Genomic DNA, 9,864 nt, shown 5'->3' on the forward strand with positions numbered 1-9,864 from the left:
ATTAAAAAATTCATGTTACTAGCGTATAGAGTTCAAAAAATGAAGAACACAATAGTTTATCCAAAAATAATGATCAGTTCGATGCTGCTATCTCCTGCCTATTTTGGTTGATGTCCACGAATGGACAAAAAATGTATGGGAAATGTTCTATTATTACTAGCATATAAGTACAGAAAAAAGTTCAACACGATGTCCCAGATAAGTTTGAAGAAGAGCTCAAACAAAAAAACCATCCAAATTCAAAATGGTAAAAGTTCAAGTGGTAAAATGAGAAAAGTCCAGAATATCATCGCAAAACAATGTTGAGTTAAAGAAACAGGAAATTTATATCAAAAATACAGAGTAAAGTCTAGTATGTGAAAGCACACTCAGTACAAAACCATATATACATCCGTTCAAGTACTCTTTTTCCCAAACATATATTCGTCCATTCTACAAAGGTAAAATGGTTGAATTAAAAATATTGATCAGTACAAGTTAAAAAGGTGGTCCATTCGGAATAAAAGAAATGACATAAATTCAACTTGTAAAAGTTCAAGCAAAAAGAAACCCCATGTAATTCAAATGAGAAAAGTACAAGTCGTAAAATAAGAGAAGTCCAGAACATTGTTGTAAAAAAATGTTTAGTTCAAAAAAATAAAAAAACATTTTATTTTTTGAAAAAATATCATTCAGTTCGATGATATAAACTACGCAAGTACAGGGACGACAATACAATAAACCGTTGAAAACTTACGAGCAAAAATATTACCCAAAACAGAGCAAAGTCTAGTTAGCGAAAACACGCTTAGCACAAACCCATGCAAACATCAGTTCAAGTACTCTTTTTTGGAACCTTTCAAAATTACTCTCCGAAGAATGCATCAGTACAAACGCACACGTAGGTTAGTACAAGTACTCTGTTTTCTCTAACGGAAAAACAACACAACGGGTCTCGCCATAATCAAAATTACTCTTCAACGGTTGCGAATTTGAGAAAATGTTCAACATGACTAAGTTTCGTATTTTCGATATCTTTCCAACGGTACATTATTTGCCTCATTTCAACAATTTTTTTAAAATGCGTTCGAAATCAAATTTGACCGTATTCGAATTTATTTTTAAATTGTAAGGAATTAGAAAAACATTTCCATATGAAAAAGTTGCACATTTTCCAAAGCTTTCCAACGCCGTATCATTTGTGCCAATCCGACAAACCATTTGCAAAAAATTGCAGAAATACAGTTCGCCCAGAATTTCACCGTTTTTCAAATTACTTTTAAATCATATAAAATTAGAAAAAACAATAGATATATGGAAGATGCGGATTTTCACCAGCTTTCCAACACCATCTTATTTGCTCAATTCTGACAAACAGTTTGAAAATTGAGTCCAAAATACGATTCACGTTTTCGGTTTTCAAAAAACATTTTTTTTTCAAAACTGCTCTTAAACCATAATAATTTTGCAAAAACGTTCAATATATTTGAAATATAGTTGTCAAGAGCTTTCCAACGATATATTATATGCCCCTTTCCGACAAAAAAATTGCAAAAAATTTTGAACTAAAGAAGACGATTTGTTAAATAGAGTTGTAAGCATCAGTTCAACTGCTCAAAAATCATCAGTACAACCGCCTGAAATCGTCAGTTCAAGTAGGGTAATAGAATAATATTCTATTTCGTGAAACAGAATAGCCCATATATATATATATATATATATATATATATATATATATATATATATATATATATATATATATATATATATATATATATATATATATATAGTTGCAACTACATGTGGGTGTTAGCAAGATCATTTGTGTGCCGCTTTGCGAGTTTTCCTTCATTGTCCGAGAAACGGGAAAAAACTTCAAATAGTTCGGCCGCAGGGTGCGGCCACAGGCGTAGGCCTTGTTGGTATTTTAATATCAAGAAATGCATATAGAGTCCAGGAAATAACGAAATACATTGTGTTACTGTGGCGTGCTCTCATGATCGCATGGAAAAAATTTGGTAAAGTTTGGCACAAGTTTTGGTGCTCACACCTTTCATACCGGAGCATCTCACAAGAAGGATCATAGTTTCCAAAAGGAGACGCGGCGCTTTGGACTCCAAATCGTCAATTACTACATCGTTCCACCTCGAAAAAAAATCATGGTAAACAATCGCGGATATACCCTTGGTTTGATTTTCCGGCCCATTTTAGGTCTCGTCTGCTATGTTCAAGTTATTCTTTGCACTTACCTTGCATTTTAGTGCATATAATTAAAGTCAAAAACCCTACTACAACTACATGTGGGTGTTTTAGTTAGGCTATAGTTAGGCTACTCATAGTGGAGAGTGTTATATACTAGTATCATGCATATAGTATCATATATATATGATACTACCTTTAATTATAGTGCATAGTGAAATAGAGTAGTATCATAGATGATCATATTTATTGCCATGCATGACACAAATTAGCATCACATTTAACATGATACAGTATCTACCTATATGTTACTCGAACCCTCTCTCTCTTATTTAATTCTTTGCCAGATCAGCATACTTGCTATTTTTGAGTGCATGATATTGGCTATGATACCACCACTATGGCCAGCCTTATAGTGAGGAGTATCATATACTATAGTATCATGCATATGATACTAGTGTATGATACTACGTACGTACCTTCATAGTGCATATAGTATCATAGAGTAGTATCATAGATGACCATATTTATGGCCATGCATGACACAAAGCAGTATATCATATTTATTATGTTATGGTATCTACCCATGTTACTTCTTTGCCACATCATCATATTTGCTATTCCCGAGTGCATGATACCGACTATGATACCCCCACTATGGCCACCATAAGGCTCGTCGTAATGGGAGTATCATTAGCGGTATCATGCATGCTAGACTTTTTGGATGATGTAGTGGCACACAGTTAAATGAGGAAAGAGAGGGTGTGGTATCATATCACGATACCATATCATATCAAATGTTGTACTACTTTGTGTCATGCATGGCAATTAATAAGGCAACCTAACATACTAACTTATGATACTATGCGCACATTATGGAGCTAGTATCATATACTATAGTGTCATATGCATGATACTAGTATATGATAAGGCTGGTTGTTAGAGACTACCCACAGTGGGGGTAACTGATATGTCTCCAACGTATCTATAATTTATGAAGCATTCATGCTATTTTATTATCTGTTTTGAATGATTACGGGCTTTATTATACACTTTTATATTACTTTTGGGACTAACCTATTAACCGGAGGCCCAGCCCATATTGCTGTTTTATTGCCTGTTTCAGTATTTCAAAGAAAAGGAATATCAAACGGAGTCCAAATGGAATGAAACCTTCGGCAGCGTGATTTTTGGGAAGATTATGACCTAGGAGACTTGGAGTTGAAGTAAAGGGAGCATCGAGGAAGCCACGAGGTAGGGGTCCGCGCCCACCCCCTTGGCGCGCCCTACCCTCTCGTGGGCCCCTCGAGGCTCCCCCGATCGACTTCTTTCGCCTATATAAGCCTATGTACCCTAAAAACATCGAATAAGAAGATAGATCGGGAGTTCCGCCGCCGCAAGCCTCCGTAGCCACCAAAAACCTCTCGGGAGCCCGTTCCGGCACCCTGCCGGAGGGGGAATCCATCACCGGTGGCCATCTTCATCATCCCGGTGCTCTCCATGACATGGAGGGAGTAGTTCACCCTCGGGGCTGAGGGTATGTACCAGTAGCTATGTGTTTGATCTCTCTCTCTCTCTCTCTCTCGTGTTCTCTCTATGGCACGATCTTGATGTATCGCGAGCTTTGCTATTATAGTTGGATCTTATGATGTTTCGCCCCCCTCCACTCTCTTGTAATGGATTGAGTTTTCCCTTTGAAGTTATCTTATCGGATTGAGTCTTTAAGGAACACTTGATGTATGTCTTGCCGTGCTTATCTGTGGTGACAATGGGATTTCACGTGCCACTTGATGTATGTTTTGGTGACCAACTTGCGGGTTCCGCCCATGAACCTATGCATAGGGGTTGGCACACGTTTTCGTCTTGACTCTCCGGTAGAAACTTTGGGGCACTCTTTGAAGTACTTTGTGTTGGTTGGATGAATCTAAGATTGTGTGATGCATATCGTATAATCATGCCCACAGATACTTGAGGTGGCAATGGAGTATCTAGGTGATATTAGGGTTTTGGTTGATTTGTGTATTAAGGTGTTATTCTAGTACGAACTCTTGAATAGATTGATCCGAAAGAATAACTTTGAGGTGGTTTCGTACCCTACCATAATCTCTTCATTTGTTCTCCGCTATTAGTGGCTTTGGAGTGACTCTTTGTTGCATGTTGAGGGATTGTTATATGATCTATCTATGTTATTATTGTTGAGAGAACTTGCACTAGTGAAAGTATGAACCCTATGCCTTGTTTCCTACCATTGCAATACCGTTTACGCTCACTTTTATCATTAGTTACCTTGCTTTTTTATATTTTCAGATTACAAAAACCTATATCTACTATCCATATTGCACTTGTATCACCATCTCTTCGCCGAACTAGTGCACCTATACAATTTACCATTGTATTGGGTGTGTTTGGGACACAAGAGACTTTTTGTTATTTGGTTGCAGGGTTGTTTGAGAGAGACCATCTTTGTCCTACGCCTCCCACGGATTGATAAACCTAGGTCATCCACTTGAGGGAAATTTGCTACTGTCCTACAAACCTGTGCACTTGCAGGCCCAACAACATCTACAAGAAGAAGGTTGTGTAGTAGACATCAAGATCTTTTCTGGCGCCGTTGCCGGGGAGGTGAGTGCTTGAAGGTATATCTTTAGATCTTACAATCGAATCTTTTTGTTTCTTGTTTTATCACTAGTTTAGTTTATAAAAGAAAACTACCAAAAAAATGGAATTGAGTTTGCCTCATATGCTTCATCTTTTTAATATCTTTCGTGAGTATGATGAAAAGGAAAATTGTGCTCAAGTGCTAGAAGAAGAATTACATAGAATGCTTGGCATGAAATATGTGAATGATGAGCATGATTGCAATGTTGTTAGTATGAATTCCTTGAATATCCATGATGCTAATGATATGCAAAGCCACAAGCTTGGGGAAGCTATGTTTGACGAATATGATATTTTTTGTCCCCCAAGTTTTGATGAGAATATTTATTATGATGAAAGCATGCCTCCTATTTATGATGATTATATTGATGAAAGTGGGTTTGGAAGAGTGTCAACTTTAGGAAGTAGTGATCCCACTATTTTGGAGGATGTTGAATCTTATTGTGATGAACATGAAAGTGGATTTGGAAGAGTGTCAACTTTATTTAGGGATGATTCCATTATTTCGGAAGAGGTTCCAATTGATTATGAGAACAAAGTTGCTATCTATGATGATTATTGTGATGACTTGTATGCTATTAAGAATAATGATAACCATGAAACTTGTCATCATGATTTTAGTTTTCAATTGGATTATGCCTCACATGATAATTATTTTGAGTTTGCTCCCACTACTATTCATGAGAAGAATTTTGCTTATGTGGAGAGTAGTAAATTTTCTATGCTCGTAGATCATGAAAAGAATGCTTTAGGTGCTGGTTATATTGTTGAATTCATTCATGATGCTAATTAAAATTATTATGAGGGAGGAACATATGCTTGTAGGAATTGCAATAATGTCAAGTTTTCTCTCTACGTGTTGAAAATTTTGATGCTATGCTTGTTTTACCTTCCTATGCTAGTTGATCATTGTTCCCGTAAGTTGTTTGCTCACAAAATCCCTATGCATAGGAAGTGGGTTAGACTTAAATGTGCTAGTCATATGCTTCATGATGCTCCCGTTATGTTTCAATTCTTATCTTTTATGTGAGCATCATTGTCGTCATCATGCCTAGCTAGAAAGGCATTAACGAAAAGCGCTTGTTGGGAGACAACCCAATACTTATTCTTAATATTTTTGTGTGTACACATGATTATGCTACTGTATTAATCATATTTTATAGCTTTTTTGTCAATAAAGTGCCAAGTAAGACCTTTAGGATAGCTTACGATGATAGTTGTGTTGATCCTGCTGAGAATCAGGAACTTTTGCACCCAGTAAATTAGTTTTGTTAATTCACAGAAACGTGCTTACGATCTGATTATTTTTGATCTGGATTGGTACACAAATTTCTTAGGACTTACTAATTTGGTAGGATTTTTGTAGTTCTTTAAGTATACGTTTGATACAGATTACTACAGACTGTTCTGTTTTTGACAGATTCTGTTTTCTATGTGTTGTTTGCTTATTTTGATGCATCTATGGCTAGTATTTAGTGGTATGAACCATAGAGAAGTTGGAATACAGTAGATATTACACCAATATGAATTTAGAATGAGTTCATTACAGTACCTAAGTGGTTGTTTTATTTTCTTATACTAACGGAGCTTACGAGTTTTCTGTTGAGTTTTGTGTTGTGAAGTTTTCAAGTTTTGGGTAAAGATTCGATGGACTATGGAATAAGGAGTGGCAAGAGCCTAAGCTTGGGGATTCCCAAGGCACCCCAAGGTAATATTCAAGGACAACCAAGAGCCTAAGCTTGGGGATGCCCCGGATGGCATCCCCTCTTTCATCTTCATTCATCGATAACTTTACTTGGAGCTATATTTTTATTCGCCACATGATATGTGTTTTGCTTGGAGCGTCATTTTATTTTGTTAGTATTTTCTTGATGTTATTTAGAATAATGTTTTGCATCTTTAGTTCCAATAAAAAAGTCAAGGATAGCCTTTGCCATGCTTGTTTTGCTAGAATGCATGTTGCTGTTTGAAAACAGAAAGTTTACCGCTGTTGCAAAAATTCCCTGGAAAATTCAGAGCATGATATAATGTTGAAACTTTTTGCATAATGAGATCTCATGAATTTACTACAGTGGGAATTTTATTTCGTAATTTTTGGAGCTAGGGAAGTATGATGAATCTTGCATTCTTTACAGAATGTACTGTTTTGACAGATTGCTGTTATGTTTGCATTGTTTGCATATGTTTGCTTGTTTAATGATTCTATATGAGGATAGGAGTATTAAATATGCAGAGGCATTTAGTATGCAATGTTGAATAATAATTTTAGTGATTTGTTATAGTAGAAAATGATAAGGTTTTGCATTGGTTTATACTAACCTATCTCACGAGTTCTTGTCGAGTTTGGTGTGGATGAAGCTTTTTGATAAATAGAGGAACCATGGTATGAGAGGAATTAAGGAGACACAAAAGTTAAAGCTTGGGGATGCCCAAGGCACCCCAAGATAATATTTCGAGAAGTCTCAAGCATTTAGCTTGGGGATGCCCCGTTAGGCATCCCACGTTGCTTCTTCAACAACTATCGGTTAGTATCGGTTGAGACTAAGTTTTTGCTTCTTCACATGAGTTGTGCTATCCTTGCAATGTAATTTTATTTTGTTTTGCTTGCTGTTTGAATACAATACCAAGATCTAAAATTCTTTAATGAGAGAGAGTCTTCACATAGTTACATAATTATTTAGCTACTCATTGATCTTCACTTATACCTTTTTGGAGTAGTTTGTCATTTACTCGTGTGCTTCACTTATATCCTATGAGTAAATGGTTGAATGAGTTGAATGTCATAAATCTGAAATTTTATATGTCTCATTTGCTTATCCCATGGGGAGTAATGACTTCACATCTAAGAAGTAGAGGTTATAAATTTATTGAAGGTTAGCAAGCGTTGTGTAGCGACCCGACCCGAATGGATCAAGTCTCTGTACTTAAGTGTCATCCCTGGATCGGTATGCTGACACACACAGTACTCGGGGATTTATAACAGAGGTAAATCACATGTATAAAGTAATGTAAATACTATTACCTCAATCCAAAATAGCGAAAGTAACAAGGTTGTGGATTCCCATCAACACCAACGGCAAAGTTGAGTATAGGAAATCGTAACCCTAACGTAACACTTACTCGTCGTAAGATCCTGCAACATGAGACGTTGCAGCCACAAAGGGTCAGTACATTGAATGTACTGGCAAATTCACACCATAGAGCAATGATGAATAAAGTCTATCACTACATGCATATATGGCTGGTGGAAAAGCTCTATGGTTACAGTTTTTGCGTAAAGCCAATTTTCCCTACTACAAAGGAATAAATTTATTTAACTATCATGGTGGTTGTTAAACATTGAGAATAGTTGACAGCATTCTCAATCCCAATTAAAAGTACTCATTAACACCCAACAATATTAATTAAAGTAACATGATGAGATTCACATGATAATCCAAGTACTAGATACTCAAGATGTCCATAACCGGGGACACGGCTAACCATGATTAGTTTATACACTCTGCAAAGGTTTGCGCACTTTTCCCCACATGACTCGATCTCCTCCGTTTGGTTTCTCGCACTACATGGTGTTTGAGAAACGGATGACCGAGACATAGTCTTTCAGAAGCGCTTGCACCTTACGTAGAGGGTAGACCGTACCAACCTACATCCCCTACATCTGCTAGTATACCCTGTAAGAGTTCGCACGACTTAGTCAACTATGCTAGAGCCCATAATAGCATGTGGCTGCACACAGAAGTTTCTAGTTTGAATAATCTCATGATCCCTTTGAGCCTGGGTGGCGGTCCGAAGAAAAACAGGCAAGTCCTGGAAACCCAGGTGCCTAGACAGGCAAGTCCTGGAGTAACCAGGTGCCTCAATCCACCCAGATGTGTGTTTAAGTTGCCACCTTAAATAAACCATTAATTAACAATCTCACATCTGTCATGGAAATTCACTCACCCAATCCACGTCCACTAGCATAGCATGGCATAATAAGCAAACGTAGAAGTAACTCCCAAGGGTTTGAAAATAAAACGGGTAATAGGTGCTACCTCAATCTACTTCCCAAAACCCACAATTTAATTCAGATCCTAATCATGCAATTGTTTGGAGGATTGAACTAATGCAATAAAACTGGGTAGTAAATAGGTATGATCAAAGTGTGAACTTGCTTGCAATGTTGAAGAAGATGATTCGCACTCATAACTCCTGATAGTTCTACTCGTCACACTCCGGTCAATCTATCGTAAGCAAGCAGTAGTAACCACACATAAGCAATCACTCAAAAGATCGGAATGAACGAAGAGTACGATTCGGAAAACATCAAAACCAAGCGAATAACTCTTGCAACATAAAACAATTTCTAACAGTACCAACATTATGTGAATTTGGCCTTATCAGAAAGTTTAGGTCAAGAGCTTCGAGATGCAAAAAGAATCAACTCAAACGGACTTATAAAACTCAAGTTATGATCAAACGAAGTTCAAATTCAAATCTGATCTAATTCAAATTTTAAACTTTCAAAAACATGTATTAGTTGGATTACTGGATAGAGGGGATCATAACGAAGAAGTGGGCGTTGGTTTCGTTGGATTTGGATAAACGGTTGAAAAGTAGTGGTTGTTTGAAAAACAGGGGCCAATCTGTAAATAAAAATATTCACGGACGGGTCCCTGGCCAAAATCTATTAATAAAAAGAAAACTCTACCGAGCGAACGCTCGCTAACAGAACCTAACGAGCGAAAATCGTTCGCTACCGAACCTAACTAATGAACGTTCGCAAAATAAACTAAACTATACAATAAACCGTTTTTAACGAAAACCGAAGTAAATCTAAACCCTAAAAAAACCGGACCAGGCGGTTTTGTACCGGTTCAGGTGGCGGTTCAGGTCGACGGCGGCGGATGGCAGCGGCGGCTCCGGTGTCGAGGCGAACGACGGCAGCGGCGGCTTCGGCCTCGGGCGGCGGGGTTCGGCGCGGCGGCGGGGAAGGCGCGGGCGGCGAGGGGCGAGGCAGTGCTTGGCGGCGCTCTGAGTGGCGGC

The sequence above is a fragment of the Triticum dicoccoides genome, chromosome 7B, assembly GCF_002162155.2.
Source record: "Triticum dicoccoides isolate Atlit2015 ecotype Zavitan chromosome 7B, WEW_v2.0, whole genome shotgun sequence".
In the NCBI taxonomy this organism is placed as follows: Eukaryota; Viridiplantae; Streptophyta; class Magnoliopsida; order Poales; family Poaceae; genus Triticum; species Triticum dicoccoides.